Genomic DNA, 17,915 nt, shown 5'->3' with positions numbered 1-17,915 from the left:
GTGCCCAGCTGCTGCAAGAAATCAGCTTGAATGCTTCAGGGGCTGGGGCATAGCCAACATGAGCCCCACACCAAAGGAGGGTGGAGGTGTTTAATGCAAACTAGGGGTCAGCCAAGCGCCGCAAAAGGCCACCATGCCCTGCACGCCCCTTTTCTCTTTTCATATGCAGACGAGGGTTGAAGCCAACTTTGACCCACTGCTTGGATGACATCACCATATGCAAATCCATCTGCGGCAGGCCTTCCCCCAGGAATGCTTGCACTAGTTGTTGCATTTGGTTTGTTGTTTGGGGGTGCTTCAGTATTAGGCAGCCTTCTGCCCTCCCATGTTCATCTGAAAATATATGTTCTCCCTGCAGTTGTTGTCCCAAGATGAGAGTTCCCTTGTGCTGCCTCAGTTGAATCTCCTTTACTTGACAGAGATGTGCATGAGCAGCGGCCCTCCCCAGCCCTATTCCAAATCATACTTATTTTGCATAGGAGATACCATGGTCATGAAGATTTTTCTCCCAGGGTGAGGTTCATTCATTGCATTTTGGGTATGCTGACCCCTGTGATTTCCCCAAATGTGGGAAACTTGACTGCATTATTTGTGGTAGTGGGAGACTGTGTTTGTGCTTTCCTCTGGTCAGCTCTGGTAAAAGTCAGATTTCTTTGTCTCAGATTTTCCTTTAGCCTTGTTCTTCTTTCGAGAGTTCCCTTGTGCTGCCTCAGTTGGATCTCCTTCACTTTACAGGGGGGTACCCGAGCAGCGACCCTCCCCAGCTCTAGCCCAACTCCTACTTACCTGCCAGGTGAGATACTATGATCATGAAGGTGCTTCTCCCAGGGCAAGGCTCACCCATTGTACTCTGGGTGTGCTGCTCCTGCGATTTCCCCAAATGTGGGAAACTTGACTGCATAATTTGTGTTTCCCCTGGTCGGCTCTCGTATAATTCAGATCTCTTTGTCTCAGGTCTCTCTCCAGCCTAGTTTGCTGTCTGTTTCCACTTCTCTTTTCTTCAGCCGCTCCCTTCTATACCCTTGTGCACTATCCTGACTTCTCCTCCCGTCTGCTTACTTTGTGCCTTCCAATGCACAATGCAAACTACAGGTAGTGCTGCAGGGCCCACACCCTTTTACTTGCCTTACAGAGCAGCTCTGGAGCTGTTGCAGTGCCAAGCTGCTGCAAGAAATCAGCTTGAATGCTTCAGGGGCTGGGGCATAGCCAACATGAGCCCCACACCGAAGAAGGGTGGAGGTGTTTAATGCAAACTAGGGGTCAGACAAGCGCAGCAAAAGGCCACCATGCCCTGCACGCCCCTTTTCTGTTTTCATATGCAGACGAGGGTTGAAGCCAACTTTGACCCACTGCTTGGATGACATCACCATATGCAAATCCATCTGCGGCAGGCCTTCCCCCAGGAATGCTTGCACTAGTTGTTGCATTTGGTTTGTTGTTTGGGGGTGCTTCAGTATTAGGCAGCCGTCTGCCCTCCCATGTTCATCTGAAAATATGTGTTCTCCCTGCAGTTGTTGTCCCTAGATGAGAGTTCCCTTGTGCTGCCTCAGTTGAATCTCCTTAACTTGACAGAGATGTGCCTGAGCAGCGGCCCTCCCCAGCTCTATCCCAAATCATACTTATTTTGCATAGGAGATACCATGGTCATGAAGATTATTCTCCCAGGGTGAGGTTCATTCATTGCATTCTGGGTATGCTGACCCCTGTGATTTCCCCAAATGTGGGAAACTCGACTGCTTTATTTGTGGTAGTGGGGGACTGTGTTTGTGTTTTCCTCTGGTCAGCTCTGGTAAAAGTCAGATTTCTTTGTTTCAGAGCCTTGTTCTTCTTTTGAGAGTTCCCTTGTGCTGCCTCAGTTGGATCTCCTTCACTTGACAGGGGGGTGCCCGAGCAGAGACCCTCCCCAGCTCTAGCCCAACTCCTACTTACCTGCCAGGTGAGATACTATGATCATGAAGGTGCTTCTCCCAGGGCAAGGCTCACCCATTGCACTCTGGGTGTGCTGCCCCTGCGATTTCCCCAAATGTGGGAAACTTGACTGCATAATTTGTGTTTCCCCTGGTCGGCTCTCGTATAATTCAGATCTCTTTGTCTCAGGTCTCTCTCCAGCCTAGTTTGCTGTCTGTTTCCACTTCTCTTTTCTTCAGCCGCTCCCTTCTATACCCTTGTGCACTATCCTGACTTCTCCTCCCGTCTGCTTACTTTGTGCCTTCCAATGCACAATGCAAACTACAGGTAGTGCTGCAGGGCCCACACCCTTTTACTTGCCTTACAGAGCAGCTCTGGAGCTGTTACAGTGCCCAGCTGCTGCAAGAAATCTGCTTGAATGCTTCAGGGGATGGGGCATGGCCAACATGAGCCCCACACCAAAGGAGGGTGGAGGTGTTTAATGCGAACTAGGGGTCATCCAAGCACCGCAAAAGGCCGCCATGCCCTGCACGCCCCTTTTCTCTTTTCATATGCAGATGAGGGTTGAAGCCAACTTTGACCCACTGCTTGTATGACATCACCGTATGCAAATCCGTCTTCTGCAGAACTTCCCCCAGGAATGCTTGCACTAGTTGTTGCATTTGGTTTGTTGTTTGGGGGTGCTTCAGTATTAGGCAGCCTTCTGCCCTCCCATGTTCATCTGAAAATATGTGTTCTCCCTGCAGTTGTTGTCCCCAGATGAGAGTTCCCTTGTGCTGCCTCAGTTGAATCTCCTTTACTTGACAGAGATGTGCCAGAGCAGCGGCCCTCCCCAGCCCTATTCCAAATCATACTTATTTTGCATAGGAGATACCATGGTCATGAAGATTGTTCTCCCAGGGTGAGGTTCATTCATTGCATTTTGGGTATGCTGACCCCTGTGATTTCCCCAAATGTGGGAAACTCAACTGCATTATTTGTGGTAGTGGGGGACTGTGTTTGTGCTTTCCTCTGGTCAGCTCTGGTAAAAGTCAGATTTCTTTGTCTCAGATTTTCCTCTTGCCTTGTTCTTCTTTCGAGAGTTCCCTTGTGCTGCCTCAGTTGGATCTCCTTCACTTGACAGGGGGGTACCCGAGCAGCGACCCTCCCCAGCTCTAGCCCAACTCCTACTTACCTGCCAGGTGAGATACTATGATCATGAAGGTGCTTCTCCCAGGGCAAGGCTCACCCATTGCACTCTGGGTGTGCTGCTCCTGCGATTTCCCCAAATGTGGGAAACTTGACTGCATAATTTGTGTTTCCCCTGGTCGGCTCTCGTATAATTCAGATCTCTTTGTCTCTCTCCAGCCTAGTTTGCTGTCTGTTTCCACTTCTCTTTTCTTCAGCCGCTCCCTTCTATACCCTTGTGCACTATCCTGACTTCTCCTCCCGTCTGCTTACTTTGTGCCTTCCAATGCACAATGCAAACTACAGGTAGTGCTGCAGGGCCCACACCCTTTTACTTGCCTTACAGAGCAGCTCTGGAGCTGTTACAGTGCCCAGCTGCTGCAAGAAATCAGCTTGAATGCTTCAGGGGCTGGGGCATAGCCAACATGAGCCCCACACCGAAGGAGGGTGGAGGTGTTTAATGCAAACTAGGGGTCGGTCAAGCGCCGCAAAAGGCCACCATGCCCTGCACGCCCCTTTTCTGTTTTCATATGCAGACGAGGGTTGAAGCCAACTTTGACCCACTGCTTGGATGACATCACCATATGCAAATCCATCTGCGGCAGGCCTTCCCCCAGGAATGCTTGCACTAGTTGTTGCATTTGGTTTGTTGTTTGGGGGTGCTTCAGTATTAGTCAGCCTTCTGCTCCACCCTCCTTTGGTGTGGGGCTCATGTTGGCCATGTCCCATCCCCTGAAGCATTCAAGCAGATTTCTTGCAGCAGCTGGGCACTGTAACAGCTCCAGAGCTGCTCTGTAAGGCAAGTAAAAGGGTGTGGGCCCTGCAGCACTACCTGTAGTTTGCATTGTGCATTGGAAGGCACAAAGTAAGCAGACGGGAGGAGAAGTCAGGATAGTGCACAAGGGTATAGAAGGGAGCGGCTGAAGAAAAGAGAAGTGGAAACAGACAGCAAACTAGGCTGGAGAGAGACCTGAGACAAAGAGATCTGAATTATACGAGAGCCGACGAGGGGAAACACAAATTATGCAGTCAAGTTTCCCACATTTGGGGAAATCGCAGGAGCAGCACACCCAGAGTACAATGGGTGAGCCTTGCCCTGGGAGAAGCACCTTCATGATCATAGTATCTCACCTGGCAGGTAAGTAGGAGTTGGGCTAGAGCTGGGGAGGGTCGCTGCTCGGGTACCCCCCTGTAAAGTGAAGGAGATCCAACAAAGGCAGCACAAGGGAACTCTCGAAAGAAGAACAAGGCTAGAGGAAAATGTGAGACAAAGAAATCTGACTTTTACTAGAGCTGACCAGAGGAAAGCACAAACACAGTCCCCCACTACCACAAATAATGCAGTTGAGTTTCCCACATTTGGGGAAATCACAGGGGTCAGCATACCCAAAATGCAATGAATGAACCTCACCCTGGGAGAAAAATCTTCATGACCATGGTATCTCCTATGCAAAATAAGTATGATTTGGAATAGGGCTGGGGAGGGCCGCTGCTCATGCACATCTCTGTCAAGTAAAGGAGATTCAACTGAGGCAGCACAAGGGAACTCTCATCTGGGGACAACAACTGCAGGGAGAACATATATTTTCAGATGAACATGGGAGGGCAGAAAGCTGCCTAATACTGAAGCACCCCCAAACAACAAACCAAATGCAACAACTAGTGCAAGCATTCCTGGGGGAAGGCCTGCCGCAGATGGATTTGCATATGGTGATGTCATCCAAGCAGTGGGTCAAAGTTGGCTTCAACCCTCGTCTGCATATGAAAAGAGAAAAGGGGCGTGCAGGGCATGGTGGCCTTTTGCGGCACTTGGCTGACCCCTAGTTTGCATTAAACACCTCCACCCTCCTTTGGTGTGGGGCTCATGTTGGCTATGCCCCAGCCCCTGAAGCATTCAAGCTGATTTCTTGCAGCAGCTGGGCACTGTAACAGCTCCAGAGCTGCTCTGTAAGGCAAGTAAAAGGGTGTGGGCCCTGCAGCACTACCTGTAGTTCGCATTGTGCGTTGGAAGGCACAAAGTAAGCAGACAGGAGGAGAAGTCAGGATAGTGCGCAAGGGCATAGAAGGGAGCGGCTCAAGAAAAGAGAAGTGGAAACAGACAGCAAACTAGGCTGGAGAGAGACCTGAGACAAAGAGATCTGAATTATACGAGAGCCGACCAGGGGAAACACAAATTATGCAGTCAAGTTTCCCACATTTGGGGAAATCGCAGGAGCAGCACACCTAGAGTGCAATGGGTGAGCCTTGCCCTGGGAGAAGCACCTTCATGATCATAGTATCTCACCTGGCAGGTAAGTAGGAGTTGGGCTAGAGCTGGGGAGGATCGCTGCTCGGGTACCCCCCTGTAAACTGAAGGAGATCCAACTGAGGCAGCACAAGGGAACTCTCGAAAGAAGAACAAGGCTAGAGGAAAATCTGAGACAAAGAAATCTGACTTTTACCAGAGCTGACCAGAGGAAAGCACAAACACAGTCCCCCACTACCACAAATAATGCAGTCAAGTTTCCCACATTTGGGGAAATCACAGGGGTCAGCATACCCAAAATGCAATGAATGAACCTCACCCTGGGAGAACAATCTTCATGACCATGGTATCTCCTATGCAAAATAAGTATGATTTGGAATAGGGCTGGGGAGGGCCGCTGCTCATGCACATCTCTGTCAAGTAAAGGAGATTCAACTGAGGCAGCACAAGGGAACTCTCATCTGGGGACAACAACTGCAGGGAGAACACATATTTTCAGATGAACATGGGAGGGCAGAATGCTGCCTAATACTGAAGCACCCCCAAACAACAAACCAAATGCAACAACTAGTGCAAGCATTCCTGGGGGAAGTTCTGCAGAAGACGGATTTGCATACGGTGATGTCATCCAAGCAGTGGGTCAAAGTTGGCTTCAACCCTCATCTGCATATGAAAAGAGAAAAGGAGCGTGCAGGGCATGGCGGCCTTTTGCAGTGCTTGGATGACCCCTAGTTCGCATTAAACACCTCCACCCTCCTTTGGTGTGGGGCTCATGTTGGCCATGCCCCATCCCCTGAAGCATTCAAGCTGATTTCTTGCAGCAGCTGGGCACTGTAACATCTCCAGAGCTGCTCTGTAAGGCAAGTAAAAGGGTGTGGGCCTTGCAGCACTACCTGTAGTTTGCATTGTGCATTGGAAGGCACAAAGTAAGCAGACGGGAGGAGAAGTCAGGATAGTGCACAAGGGTATAGAAGGGAGCGGCTGAAGAAAAGAGAAGTGGAAACAGACAGCAAACTAGGTTGGAGAGAGACCTGAGACAAAGAGATCTGAATTACACGAGAGCCGACCAGGGGAAACACAAATTATGCAGTCAAGTTTCCCACATTTGGGGAAATCGCAGGGGCAGCACACCCAGAGTGCAATGGGTGAGCCTTGCCCTGGGAGAAGCACCTTCATGATCATAGTATCTCACCTGGCAGGTAAGTAGGAGTTGGGCTAGAGCTGGGGAGGGTCTCTGCTTGGGCACCCCCCTGTCAAGTGAAGGAGATCCAACTGAGGCAGCACAAGGAACTCTCGAAAGAAGAACAAGGCTAGAGGAAGATCTGAACAAAGAAATCTGACTTTTACCAGAGCTGACCAGAGGAAAACACAAACACAGTCCCCCACTACCACAAATAAAGCAGTCGAGTTTCCCACATTTGGGGAAATCACAGGGGTCAGCATACCCATAATGCAATGAATGAACCTCACCCTGGGAGAATAATCTTCATGACCATGGTATCTCCTATGCAAAATAAGTATGATTTGGGATAGAGCTGGGGAGGGCCGCTGCTCAGGCACATCTCTGTCAAGTAAAGGAGATTCAACTGAGGCAGCACAAGGGAACTCTCATCTGGGGACAACAACTGCAGGGAGAACACATATTTTCAGATGAACATGGGAGGGCAGAAGGCTGCCTAATACTGAAGCACCCCCAAACAACAAACCAAATGCAACAACTAGTGCAAGCATTCCTGGGGGAAGTTCTGCAGAAGACGGATTTGCATACGGTGATGTCATCCAAGCAGTGGGTCAAAGTTGGCTTCAACCCTCATCTGCATATGAAAAGAGAAAAGGGGCGTGCAGGGCATGGTGGCCTTTTGCGGCGCTTGGCTGACCCCTAGTTTGCATTAAACACCTCCACCCTCCTTTGGTGTGGGGCTCATGTTGGCTATGCCCCAGCCCCTGAAGCATTCAAGCTGATTTCTTGCAGCAGCTGGGCACTGTAACAGCTCCAGAGCTGCTCTGTAAGGCAAGTAAAAGGGTGTGGGCCCTGCAGCACTACCTGTAGTTTGCATTGTGCATTGGAAGGCACAAAGTAAGCAGACGGGAGGAGAAGTCAGGATAGTGCACAAGGGTATAGAAGGGAGCGGCTGAAGAAAAGAGAAGTGGAAACAGACAGCAAACTAGGCTGGAGAGAGACCTGAGACAAAGAGATCTGAATTATACGAGAGCCGACGAGGGGAAACACAAATTATGCAGTCAAGTTTCCCACATTTGGGGAAATCGCAGGAGCAGCACACCCAGAGTGCAATGGTTGAGCCTTGCCCTGGGAGAAGCACCTTCATGATCATAGTATCTCACCTGGCAGGTAAGTAGGAGTTGGGCTAGAGCTGGGGAGGGTCGCTGCTCGGGTTCCCCCCTGTGAAGTGAAGGAGATCCAACTGAGGCAGCACCAGGGAACTCTCGAAAGAAGAACAAGGCTAGAGGAAGATCTGAGACAAAGAAATCTGACTTTTACCAGAGCTGACCAGAGGAAAGCACAAACACAGTCCCCCACTACCACAAATAATGCAGTCGAGTTTCCCACATTTGGGAAAATCACAGGGGTCAGCATACCCAGAATGCAATGAATGAACCTCACCCTGGGAGAACAATCTTCATGACCATGGTATCTCCTATGCAAAATAAGTATGATTTGGGATAGGGCTGGTGAGGGCAGCTGCTCAGGCACATCTCTGTCAAGTAAAGGAGATTCAACTGAGGCAGCACAAGTGAACTCTCATCTGGGGACAACAACTGCAGGGAGACCACATCTTTTCAGATGAACATGGGAGGGCGGAAGGCTGCCTAATACTGAAGCACCATCAAATATCAAACCATATGCAACAACTAGTACAAGCACTCCTGGGGGAAGGTCTGCAGCAGACGGATTTGCATACGGTGATGTTATCCAAGCAGTGGGCCAAAGTTGACTGGAACCCTCATCTGCATATGAAAAGAGAAAAGGGGCATGCAGGGCATGGCGGCCTTTCGCAGTGCTTGGATGACCCCTAGTTCGCATTAAACACCTCCCCCCTCCTTTGGTGTGGGGCTCATGTTGGCCATGCCCCATCCCCTGAAGCATTCAAGCTGATTTCTTGCAGCAGCTGGGCACTGTAACAGCTCCAGAGCTGCTCTGTAAGGCAAGTAAAAGGGTGTGGGCCCTGCAGCACTACCTGTAGTTTGCATTGTGCATTGGAAGGCACAAAGTAAGCAGACGGGAGGAGAAGTCAGGATAGTGCACAAGGGTATAGAAGGGAGCGGCTGAAGAAAAGAGAAGTGGAAACAGACAGCAAACTAGGCTGGAGAGAGACCTGAGACAAATAGATCTGAATTATACGAGAGCCGACCAGGGGAAACACAAATTATGCAGTCAAGTTTCCCACATTTGGGGAAATCGCAGGGGCAGCACACCCAGAGTGCAATGGGTGAGCCTTGCCCTGGGAGAAGCACCTTCATGATCATAGTATCTCACCTGGCAGGTAAGTAGGAGTTGGGCTAGAGCTGGGGAGGGTCGCTGCTCGGGTACCCCCCTGTCAAGTGAAGGAGATCCAACTGAGGCAGCACAATGGAACTCTCGAAAGAAGAACAAGGCTAGAGGAAAATCTGAGACAAAGAAATCTGACTTTTACCAGAGCTGACCAGAGGAAAGCACAAACACAGTCCCCCACTACCACAAATAATGCAGTCAAGTTTCCCACATTTGGGGAAATCACAGGGGTCAGCATACCCAAAATGCAATGAATGAACCTCACCCTGGGAGAACAATCTTCATGACCATGGTATCTCCTATGCAAAATAAGTATGATTTGGAATAGGGCTGGGGAGGGCCGCTGCTCATGCACATCTCTGTCAAGTAAAGGAGATTCAACTGAGGCAGCACAAGGGAACTCTCATCTGGGGACAACAACTGCAGGGAGAACACATATTTTCAGATGAACATGGGAGGGCAGAAGGCTGCCTAATACTGAAGCACCCCCAAACAACAAACCAAATGCAACAACTAGTGCAAGCATTCCTGGGGGAAGTTCTGCAGAAGACGGATTTGCATACGGTGATGTCATCCAAGCAGTGGGTCAAAGTTGGCTTCAACCCTCATCTGCATATGAAAAGAGAAAAGGGGCGTGCAGGGCATGGCGGCCTTTTGCGGTGCTTGGATGACCCCTAGTTCGCATTAAACACCTCCACCCTCCTTTGGTGTGGGGCTCATGTTGGCCATGCCCCATCCCCTGAAGCATTCAAGCTGATTTCTTGCAGCAGCTGGGCACTGTAACAGCTCCAGAGCTGCTCTGTAAGGCAAGTAAAAGGGTGTGGGCCCTGCAGCACTACCTGTAGTTTGCATTGTGCATTGGAAGGCACAAAGTAAGCAGACGGGAGGAGAAGTCAGGATAGTGCACAAGGGTATAGAAGGGAGCGGTTGAAGAAAAGAGAAGTGGAAACAGACAGCAAACTAGGCTGGAGAGAGACCTGAGACAAAGAGATCTGAATTATACGAGAGCCGACCAGGGGAAACACAAATTATGCAGTCAAGTTTCCCACATTTGGGGAAATCGCAGGGGCAGCACACCCAGAGTGCAATGGGTGAGCCTTGCCCTGGGAGAAGCACCTTCATGATCATAGTATCTCACCTGGCAGGTAAGTAGGAGTTGGGCTAGAGCTGGGGAGGGTCGCTGTTCGGGCACCCCCCTGTCAAGTGAAAGAGATCCAACTGAGGCAGCACAAGGGAACTCTCGAAAGAAGAACAAGGCTAGAGGAAGATCTGAGACAAAGAAATCTGACTTTTACCAGAGCTGACCAGAGGAAAGCACAAACACAGTCCCCCACTACCACAAATAATGCAGTCGAGTTTCCCACATTTGGGAAAATCACAGGGGTCAGCATACCCAGAATGCAATGAATGAACCTCACCCTGGGAGAACAATCTTCATGACCATGGTATCTCCTATGCAAAATAAGTATGATTTGGGATAGGGCTGGTGAGGGCCGCTGCTCAGGCACATCTCTGTCAAGTAAAGGAGATTCAACTGAGGCAGCACAAGGGAACTCTCATCTGGGGACAACAACTGCAGGGAGACCACATCTTTTCAGATGAACATGGGAGGGCGGAAGGCTGCCTAATACTGAAGCACCATCAAATATCAAACCATATGCAACAACTAGTACAAGCACTCCTTGGGGAAGGTCTGCAGCAGACGGATTTGCATACGGTGATGTTATCCAAGCAGTGGGCCAAAGTTGACTGGAACCCTCATCTGCATATGAAAAGAGAAAAGGGGCATGCAGGGCATGGCGGCCTTTTGCAGTGCTTGGATGACCCCTAGTTCGCATTAAACACCCCCACCCTCCTTTGGTGTGGGGCTCATGTTGGCCATGCCCCATCCCCTGAAGCATTCAAGCTGATTTCTTGCAGCAGCTGGGCACTGTAACAGCTCCAGAGCTGTTCTGTAAGGCAAGTAAAAGGGTGTGGGCCCTGCAGCACCACCTGTTGTTCGCATTGTGCGTTGGAAGGCACAAATTAAGCAGACGGGAGGAGAAGTCAGGATAGTGCGCAAGGGCATACTTTTCTCTTAGTCCGGGGGCAAGGCTTCAAAATGGGGTCTGCAACGGAGGAGACACAGGGGGCGTGGTCACAGCAGCTTTTCTCTACAGCCTGCACTAGCAGGAGCCTACACCATTTTTTATGATCACGCTGAACTGCAGTGCGACTGCAATTACAGCATGGTCAAGAAGGGAGGCGTCATGCTGGGTGGCCATGCCCTGTCACTGTGCAGGAGCCAGCACAGCTCACACACTAGTCCCCGGGTGCAGCCCCCAACCCCCGGGACACCCGGAGCAACAAAATGTAGATTCAGGCCACCAGGCCACGCCCCTACCTATGAAACCATGCCTCCTTTTTACCATTGCGCTGTTTATCTGCGCGCACTGCATTACTATCTCCCTCGCCACCTTTCTGGGTGTCACCAGTGATAGTGACACCTCTGCCATGCTTGTAGCAGCTGGTCCTAAGATCTACGCCTCAAGCCCTGAGTGTTTGCCCTTGTGACTTGTTGATCATCATAGCGAAGCAGATGCTTACAGAAAACTGCAGGGGCTTAGATTGAAAATAAAAAAATTGATGGGTATAAGGTAGAGAGGAGCGGGTTCGGTTCTCCGAGAACCGAATTCCCCACGAACTCCACGTGGTTTACACTGGTCCGAGGCAGGCTCGGTTGTTCCCGCCTGACTCGGAAAACCTGAACAAGGGAAAATGTCATCATCCCGCTGTCGGATTCTTGCGAGATTCGGATTCCATATAAAGAGCTGCGCGTTGCTGCCATTTTTACTCGTGCATTGAAGAGAGAGCGGAGAGGACGTGGCTATGTTCTCTCAGTGGAAATCTCAATATCAGTGCTCAGTATCAGTGGTTACTTATTGCTGCTCAGTAATACTAGTAGTGTGTCTCTCCTGCTCAGTGTCAGTTCTCAGTAGTATCCTCATCAGTGCTCAGTATCACTGCTCATTGTCTTGTGCTGCATTGTGGTGCTCAGCATACTACAGTACATTACTAATAGTCCAGTGCTGCATCTTGCTGCTCAGTGTCAGTTCTAGTATCCTCATCAGTGCTCACTATCACTGCTCATTGCATTGTGGTGTTCTGTATACTACAGTAACATAGTAATATAGTATATATAGAGGAGCGGGTTCGGTTCTCCGAGAACCGAATTCCCGACGAACTCCACGTGGTTTACACTGGTCCGTGGCAGGCTCGGTTGTTCCCGCCTGACTCGGAAAACCTGAACAAGGGAAAATGTCATCATCCCGCTGTCGGATTCTCGCGAGATTCGGATTCCATATAAAGAGCTGCGCGTTGCCGCCATTTTTACTCGTGCATTGAAGAGAGAGCGGAGAGGACGTGGCTATGTTCTCTCAGTGGAAATCTCAATATCAGTGCCCAGTATCAGTGGTTACTTATTGCTGCTCAGTAATACTAGTAGTGTGTCTCTCCTGCTCAGTGTCAGTTCTCAGTAGTATCCTCATCAGTGCTCAGTATCACTGCTCATTGTCTTGTGCTGCATTGTGGTGCTCAGCATACAACAGTACATTACTAATAGTCCAGTGCTGCATCTTGCTGCTCATGTTGGCTATGCCCCAGCCCCTGAAGCATTCAAGCTGATTTCTTGCAGCAGCTGGGCACTGTAACAGCTCCAGAGCTGCTCTGTAAGGCAAGTAAAAGGGTGTTGGCCCTGCAGCACTACCTGTAGTTTGCATTGTGCGTTGGAAGGCACAAAGTAAGCAGACAGGAGAAGTCAGGAGAGTGCACAAGGGCATAGAAGGCAGGGGCTCAAGAAAAGAGAAGTGGAAACAGACAGCAAACTAGGCTGGAGAGAGACCTGAGACAAAGAGATCTGAATTATACGAGTAGCCGACCAGAGGAAACACAAATTATGCAGTCAAGTGTCCCACATTTGGGGAAATCGTAGGAGCAGCACACCCAGAGTGCAATGGGTGAGCCTTGCCCTGGTAGAAGCACCTTCCTGATCATAGTATCTCACTTGGCAGGTAAGTAGGAGTTGGGCTTGAGCTGGGGAGGGTCGCTGCTCGGGCACCCCCCTGTCAAGTGAAGGAGATCCAACTGAGGCAGCACAAGGAAACTCTCAAAAAAAGAACAAGGCTAGAGGAAGATCTGAGACAAAGAAATCTGACTTTTACCAGAGCTGACCAGAGGAAAGCACAAACACAGTCCCCCACTACCACAAATAATGCAGTCGAGTTTCCCACATTTGGGGAAATCACAGGGGTCAGCATACCCAGAATGCAATGAATGAACCTCACCCTGGGAGAACAATCTTCATGACCATGGTATCTCCTATGCAAAATAAGTATGATTTGGGATAGGGCTGGGGAGGGCCGCTGCTCAGGCACATCTCTTTCAAGTAAAGGAGATTCAACTGAGGCAGCACAAGGGTACTCTCATCTGGGGACAACAACTGCAGGGAGAACACATATTTTCAGATGAACATGGGAGAGCTGAAGGCTGCCTAATACTGAAGCACCCCAAACAACAAACCAAATGCAACAACTAGTACAAGCATTCCTGGGGGAAGGTCTGCAGAAGACGGATTTGCATACGGTGATGTCATCCAAGCAGTGGGCCAAAGTTGGCTGGAACCCTCATCTGCATATGAAAAGAGAAAAGGGGTATGCAGGGCATGGCGGCCTTTTGCGGCGCTTGGATGACCCTTAGTTCGCATTAAACACCTCCACCCTCCGTCGGTGTGGGGCTCATGTTGGCTATGCCCCAGCCCCTGAAGCATTCAAGCTGATTTCTTGCAGCAGCTGGGCACTGTAACAGCTCCAGAGCTGCTCTGAAAGGCAAGTAAAAGGGTGTGGGCCCTGCAGCACTACCTGTAGTTTGCATTGTGCGTTGGAAGGCACAAAGTAAGCAGACAGGAGAAGTCAGGAGAGTGCACAAGGGCATAGAAGGCAGCGGCTCAAGAAAAGAGAAGTGGAAACAGACAGCAAACTAGGCTGGAGAGAGACCTGAGACAAAGAGATCTGAATTATACGAGTAGCCGACTAGAGGAAACACAAATTATGCAGTCAAGTGTCCCACATTTGGGGAAATCGTAGGAGCAGCACACCCAGAGTGCAATGGGTGAGCCTTGCCCTGGGAGAAGCACCTTCCTGATCATAGTATCTCACCTGGCAGGTAAGTAGGAGTTGGGCTAGAGATGGGGAGGGTCGCTGCTCGGGCACCCCCCTGTCAAGTGAAGTTCTGCAGAAGACGGATTTGCATACGGTGATGTCATCCAAGCAGTGGGTCAAAGTTGGCTTCAACCCTCATCTGCATATGAAAAGAGAAAAGGGGCGTGCAGGGCATGGCGGCCTTTTGCGGTGCTTGGATGACCCCTAGTTCGCATTAAACACCTCCACCCTCCTTTGGTGTGGGGCTCATGTTGGCCATGCCCCATCCCCTGAAGATGAACATGGGAGGGCAGAAGGCTGCCTAATACTGAAGCACCCCCAAACAACAAACCAAATGCAACAACTAGTGCAAGCATTCCTGGGGGAAGGCCTGCCGCAGATGGATTTGCATATGGTGATGTCATCCAAGCAGTGGGTCAAAGTTGGCTTCAACCCTCGTCTGCATATGAAAAGAGAAAAGGGGCGTGCAGGGCATGGTGGCCTTTTGCGGCGCTTGGCTGACCCCTAGTTTGCATTAAACACCTCCACCCTCCTTTGGTGTGGGGCTCATGTTGGCTATGCCCCAGCCCCTGAAGCATTCAAGCTGATTTCTTGCAGCAGCTGGGCACTGTAACAGCTCCAGAGCTGCTCTGTAAGGCAAGTAAAAGGGTGTGGGCCCTGCAGCACTACCTGTAGTTTGCATTGTGCATTGGAAGGCACAAAGTAAGCAGACGGGAGGAGAAGTCAGGATAGTGCACAAGGGTATAGAAGGGAGCGGCTGAAGAAAAGAGAAGTGGAAACAGACAGCAAACTAGGCTGGAGAGAGACCTGAGACAAAGAGATCTGAATTATACGAGAGCCGACCAGGGGAAACACAAATTATGCAGTCAAGTTTCCCACATTTGGGGAAATCGCAGGAGCAGCACACCCAGAGTGCAATGGTTGAGCCTTGCCCTGGGAGAAGCACCTTCATGATCATAGTATCTCACCTGGCAGGTAAGTAGGAGTTGGGCTAGAGCTGGGGAGGGTCGCTGCTCGGGTTCCCCCCTGTGAAGTGAAGGAGATCCAACTGAGGCAGCACCAGGGAACTCTCGAAAGAAGAACAAGGCTAGAGGAAGATCTGAGACAAAGAAATCTGACTTTTACCAGAGCTGACCAGAGGAAAGCACAAACACAGTCCCCCACTACCACAAATAATGCAGTCGAGTTTCCCACATTTGGGAAAATCACAGGGGTCAGCATACCCAGAATGCAATGAATGAACCTCACCCTGGGAGAACAATCTTCATGACCATGGTATCTCCTATGCAAAATAAGTATGATTTGGGATAGGGCTGGTGAGGGCAGCTGCTCAGGCACATCTCTGTCAAGTAAAGGAGATTCAACTGAGGCAGCACAAGTGAACTCTCATCTGGGGACAACAACTGCAGGGAGACCACATCTTTTCAGATGAACATGGGAGGGCGGAAGGCTGCCTAATACTGAAGCACCATCAAATATCAAACCATATGCAACAACTAGTACAAGCACTCCTGGGGGAAGGTCTGCAGCAGACGGATTTGCATACGGTGATGTTATCCAAGCAGTGGGCCAAAGTTGACTGGAACCCTCATCTGCATATGAAAAGAGAAAAGGGGCATGCAGGGCATGGCGGCCTTTTGCAGTGCTTGGATGACCCCTAGTTCGCATTAAACACCTCCCCCCTCCTTTGGTGTGGGGCTCATGTTGGCCATGCCCCATCCCCTGAAGCATTCAAACTGATTTCTTGCAGCAGCTGGGCACTGTAACAGCTCCAGAGCTGCTCTGTAAGGCAAGTAAAAGGGTGTGGGCTCTGCAGCACTACCTGTAGTTTGCATTGTGCATTGGAAGGCACAAAGTAAGCAGACGGGAGGAGAAGTCAGGATAGTGCACAAGGGTATAGAAGGGAGCGGCTGAAGAAAAGAGAAGTGGAAACAGACAGCAAACTAGGCTGGAGAGAGACCTGAGACAAATAGATCTGAATTATACGAGAGCCGACCAGGGGAAACACAAATTATGCAGTCAAGTTTCCCACATTTGGGGAAATCGCAGGGGCAGCACACCCAGAGTGCAATGGGTGAGCCTTGCCCTGGGAGAAGCACCTTCATGATCATAGTATCTCACCTGGCAGGTAAGTAGGAGTTGGGCTAGAGCTGGGGAGGGTCGCTGCTCGGGTACCCCCCTGTCAAGTGAAGGAGATCCAACTGAGGCAGCACAATGGAACTCTCGAAAGAAGAACAAGGCTAGAGGAAAATCTGAGACAAAGAAATCTGACTTTTACCAGAGCTGACCAGAGGAAAGCACAAACACAGTCCCCCACTACCACAAATAATGCAGTCAAGTTTCCCACATTTGGGGAAATCACAGGGGTCAGCATACCCAAAATGCAATGAATGAACCTCACCCTGGGAGAACAATCTTCATGACCATGGTATCTCCTATGCAAAATAAGTATGATTTGGAATAGGGCTGGGGAGGGCCGCTGCTCATGCACATCTCTGTCAAGTAAAGGAGATTCAACTGAGGCAGCACAAGGGAACTCTCATCTGGGGACAACAACTGCAGGGAGAACACATATTTTCAGAAGAACATGGGAGGGCAGAAGGCTGCCTAATACTGAAGCACCCCCAAACAACAAACCAAATGCAACAACTAGTGCAAGCATTCCTGGGGGAAGTTCTGCAGAAGACGGATTTGCATACGGTGATGTCATCCAAGCAGTGGGTCAAAGTTGGCTTCAACCCTCATCTGCATTTGAAAAGAGAAAAGGGGCGTGCAGGGCATGGCGGCCTTTTGCGGTGCTTGGATGACCCCTAGTTCGCATTAAACACCTCCACCCTCCTTTGGTGTGGGGCTCATGTTGGCCATGCCCCATCCCCTGAAGCATTCAAGCTGATTTCTTGCAGCAGCTGGGCACTGTAACAGCTCCAGAGCTGCTCTGTAAGGCAAGTAAAAGGGTGTGGGCCCTGCAGCACTACCTGTAGTTTGCATTGTGCATTGGAAGGCACAAAGTAAGCAGACGGGAGAAGTCAGGATAGTGCACAAGGGTATAGAAGGGAGCGGTTGAAGAAAAGAGAAGTGGAAACAGACAGCAAACTAGGCTGGAGAGAGACCTGAGACAAAGAGATCTGAATTATACGAGAGCCGACCAGGGGAAACACAAATTATGCAGTCAAGTTTCCCACATTTGGGGAAATCGCAGGGGCAGCACACCCAGAGTGCAATGGGTGAGCCTTGCCCTGGGAGAAGCACCTTCATGATCATAGTATCTCACCTGGCAGGTAAGTAGGAGTTGGGCTAGAGCTGGGGAGGGTCGCTGTTCGGGCACCCCCCTGTCAAGTGAAAGAGATCCAACTGAGGCAGCACAAGGGAACTCTCGAAAGAAGAACAAGGCTAGAGGAAGATCTGAGACAAAGAAATCTGACTTTTACCAGAGCTGACCAGAGGAAAGCACAAACACAGTCCCCCACTACCACAAATAATGCAGTCGAGTTTCCCACATTTGGGAAAATCACAGGGGTCAGCATAACCAGAATGCAATGAATGAACCTCACCCTGGGAGAACAATCTTCATGACCATGGTATCTCCTATGCAAAATAAGTATGATTTGGGATAGGGCTGGTGAGGGCAGCTGCTCAGGCACATCTCTGTCAAGTAAAGGAGATTCAACTGAGGCAGCACAAGTGAACTCTCATCTGGGGACAACAACTGCAGGGAGACCACATCTTTTCAGATGAACATGGGAGGGCGGAAGGCTGCCTAATACTGAAGCACCATCAAATATCAAACCATATGCAACAACTAGTACAAGCACTCCTGGGGGAAGGTCTGCAGCAGACGGATTTGCATACGGTGATGTTATCCAAGCAGTGGGCCAAAGTTGACTGGAAC

The 17,915-nt window shown here is 50.2% G+C and overlaps 25 non-coding genes and 2 pseudogenes across 25 annotated transcripts; 6 read left to right on the top strand and 21 right to left on the bottom strand.

Moving 5' to 3' along the window:
* The first annotated feature begins 462 nt into the window (after positions 1 to 462).
* LOC135025278 (U1 spliceosomal RNA) lies at positions 463 to 626 on the top strand. The gene has a single exon (XR_010222061.1). It is a non-coding gene; the product is annotated as a U1 spliceosomal RNA (small nuclear RNA).
* A 152-nt stretch (positions 627 to 778) lies between these two features.
* Positions 779 to 941, top strand: LOC135025355 (U1 spliceosomal RNA). The gene has a single exon (XR_010222137.1). It is a non-coding gene; the product is annotated as a U1 spliceosomal RNA (small nuclear RNA).
* Positions 942 to 1,615: 674 nt separating this feature from the next.
* Positions 1,616 to 1,779, top strand: LOC135025261 (U1 spliceosomal RNA). The gene has a single exon (XR_010222045.1). It is a non-coding gene; the product is annotated as a U1 spliceosomal RNA (small nuclear RNA).
* A 142-nt stretch (positions 1,780 to 1,921) lies between these two features.
* Positions 1,922 to 2,084, top strand: LOC135025312 (U1 spliceosomal RNA). Its single transcript, XR_010222095.1, has one exon. It is a non-coding gene; the product is annotated as a U1 spliceosomal RNA (small nuclear RNA).
* Positions 2,085 to 2,758: 674 nt separating this feature from the next.
* On the top strand, positions 2,759 to 2,922 carry LOC135025345 (U1 spliceosomal RNA). The gene has a single exon (XR_010222127.1). It is a non-coding gene; the product is annotated as a U1 spliceosomal RNA (small nuclear RNA).
* A 152-nt stretch (positions 2,923 to 3,074) lies between these two features.
* Positions 3,075 to 3,237, top strand: LOC135025340 (U1 spliceosomal RNA). The gene has a single exon (XR_010222122.1). It is a non-coding gene; the product is annotated as a U1 spliceosomal RNA (small nuclear RNA).
* An 848-nt stretch (positions 3,238 to 4,085) lies between these two features.
* LOC135025370 (U1 spliceosomal RNA) lies at positions 4,086 to 4,221 on the bottom strand (annotated as a pseudogene).
* A 152-nt stretch (positions 4,222 to 4,373) lies between these two features.
* LOC135025465 (U1 spliceosomal RNA) lies at positions 4,374 to 4,537 on the bottom strand. The gene has a single exon (XR_010222214.1). It is a non-coding gene; the product is annotated as a U1 spliceosomal RNA (small nuclear RNA).
* Positions 4,538 to 5,211: 674 nt separating this feature from the next.
* LOC135025403 (U1 spliceosomal RNA) lies at positions 5,212 to 5,374 on the bottom strand. Its single transcript, XR_010222169.1, has one exon. It is a non-coding gene; the product is annotated as a U1 spliceosomal RNA (small nuclear RNA).
* Positions 5,375 to 5,526: 152 nt separating this feature from the next.
* On the bottom strand, positions 5,527 to 5,690 carry LOC135025482 (U1 spliceosomal RNA). The gene has a single exon (XR_010222231.1). It is a non-coding gene; the product is annotated as a U1 spliceosomal RNA (small nuclear RNA).
* A 674-nt stretch (positions 5,691 to 6,364) lies between these two features.
* LOC135025297 (U1 spliceosomal RNA) lies at positions 6,365 to 6,527 on the bottom strand. Its single transcript, XR_010222080.1, has one exon. It is a non-coding gene; the product is annotated as a U1 spliceosomal RNA (small nuclear RNA).
* A 150-nt stretch (positions 6,528 to 6,677) lies between these two features.
* Positions 6,678 to 6,841, bottom strand: LOC135025267 (U1 spliceosomal RNA). The gene has a single exon (XR_010222051.1). It is a non-coding gene; the product is annotated as a U1 spliceosomal RNA (small nuclear RNA).
* A 701-nt stretch (positions 6,842 to 7,542) lies between these two features.
* LOC135025386 (U1 spliceosomal RNA) lies at positions 7,543 to 7,678 on the bottom strand (annotated as a pseudogene).
* A 152-nt stretch (positions 7,679 to 7,830) lies between these two features.
* On the bottom strand, positions 7,831 to 7,994 carry LOC135025362 (U1 spliceosomal RNA). The gene has a single exon (XR_010222144.1). It is a non-coding gene; the product is annotated as a U1 spliceosomal RNA (small nuclear RNA).
* Positions 7,995 to 8,668: 674 nt separating this feature from the next.
* LOC135025328 (U1 spliceosomal RNA) lies at positions 8,669 to 8,831 on the bottom strand. Its single transcript, XR_010222111.1, has one exon. It is a non-coding gene; the product is annotated as a U1 spliceosomal RNA (small nuclear RNA).
* Positions 8,832 to 8,983: 152 nt separating this feature from the next.
* Positions 8,984 to 9,147, bottom strand: LOC135025481 (U1 spliceosomal RNA). Its single transcript, XR_010222230.1, has one exon. It is a non-coding gene; the product is annotated as a U1 spliceosomal RNA (small nuclear RNA).
* A 674-nt stretch (positions 9,148 to 9,821) lies between these two features.
* On the bottom strand, positions 9,822 to 9,984 carry LOC135025311 (U1 spliceosomal RNA). The gene has a single exon (XR_010222094.1). It is a non-coding gene; the product is annotated as a U1 spliceosomal RNA (small nuclear RNA).
* A 152-nt stretch (positions 9,985 to 10,136) lies between these two features.
* On the bottom strand, positions 10,137 to 10,300 carry LOC135025351 (U1 spliceosomal RNA). The gene has a single exon (XR_010222133.1). It is a non-coding gene; the product is annotated as a U1 spliceosomal RNA (small nuclear RNA).
* A 2,424-nt stretch (positions 10,301 to 12,724) lies between these two features.
* On the bottom strand, positions 12,725 to 12,888 carry LOC135025417 (U1 spliceosomal RNA). The gene has a single exon (XR_010222178.1). It is a non-coding gene; the product is annotated as a U1 spliceosomal RNA (small nuclear RNA).
* Positions 12,889 to 13,040: 152 nt separating this feature from the next.
* Positions 13,041 to 13,204, bottom strand: LOC135025260 (U1 spliceosomal RNA). The gene has a single exon (XR_010222044.1). It is a non-coding gene; the product is annotated as a U1 spliceosomal RNA (small nuclear RNA).
* A 670-nt stretch (positions 13,205 to 13,874) lies between these two features.
* On the bottom strand, positions 13,875 to 14,038 carry LOC135025381 (U1 spliceosomal RNA). Its single transcript, XR_010222162.1, has one exon. It is a non-coding gene; the product is annotated as a U1 spliceosomal RNA (small nuclear RNA).
* Positions 14,039 to 14,846: 808 nt separating this feature from the next.
* Positions 14,847 to 15,009, bottom strand: LOC135025365 (U1 spliceosomal RNA). The gene has a single exon (XR_010222147.1). It is a non-coding gene; the product is annotated as a U1 spliceosomal RNA (small nuclear RNA).
* Positions 15,010 to 15,161: 152 nt separating this feature from the next.
* On the bottom strand, positions 15,162 to 15,325 carry LOC135025339 (U1 spliceosomal RNA). The gene has a single exon (XR_010222121.1). It is a non-coding gene; the product is annotated as a U1 spliceosomal RNA (small nuclear RNA).
* A 674-nt stretch (positions 15,326 to 15,999) lies between these two features.
* On the bottom strand, positions 16,000 to 16,162 carry LOC135025326 (U1 spliceosomal RNA). The gene has a single exon (XR_010222109.1). It is a non-coding gene; the product is annotated as a U1 spliceosomal RNA (small nuclear RNA).
* A 152-nt stretch (positions 16,163 to 16,314) lies between these two features.
* On the bottom strand, positions 16,315 to 16,478 carry LOC135025480 (U1 spliceosomal RNA). Its single transcript, XR_010222229.1, has one exon. It is a non-coding gene; the product is annotated as a U1 spliceosomal RNA (small nuclear RNA).
* Positions 16,479 to 17,149: 671 nt separating this feature from the next.
* Positions 17,150 to 17,312, bottom strand: LOC135025310 (U1 spliceosomal RNA). The gene has a single exon (XR_010222093.1). It is a non-coding gene; the product is annotated as a U1 spliceosomal RNA (small nuclear RNA).
* Positions 17,313 to 17,464: 152 nt separating this feature from the next.
* LOC135025471 (U1 spliceosomal RNA) lies at positions 17,465 to 17,628 on the bottom strand. The gene has a single exon (XR_010222220.1). It is a non-coding gene; the product is annotated as a U1 spliceosomal RNA (small nuclear RNA).
* Between the last annotated feature and the right edge of the window lie 287 nt (positions 17,629 to 17,915).

This window comes from Pseudophryne corroboree, unplaced genomic scaffold (genome assembly GCF_028390025.1).
Source record: "Pseudophryne corroboree isolate aPseCor3 unplaced genomic scaffold, aPseCor3.hap2 scaffold_415, whole genome shotgun sequence".
NCBI classification, from domain to species: Eukaryota; Metazoa; Chordata; class Amphibia; order Anura; family Myobatrachidae; genus Pseudophryne; species Pseudophryne corroboree.
This window is presented reverse-complemented; position numbering and strand designations above follow the sequence as displayed.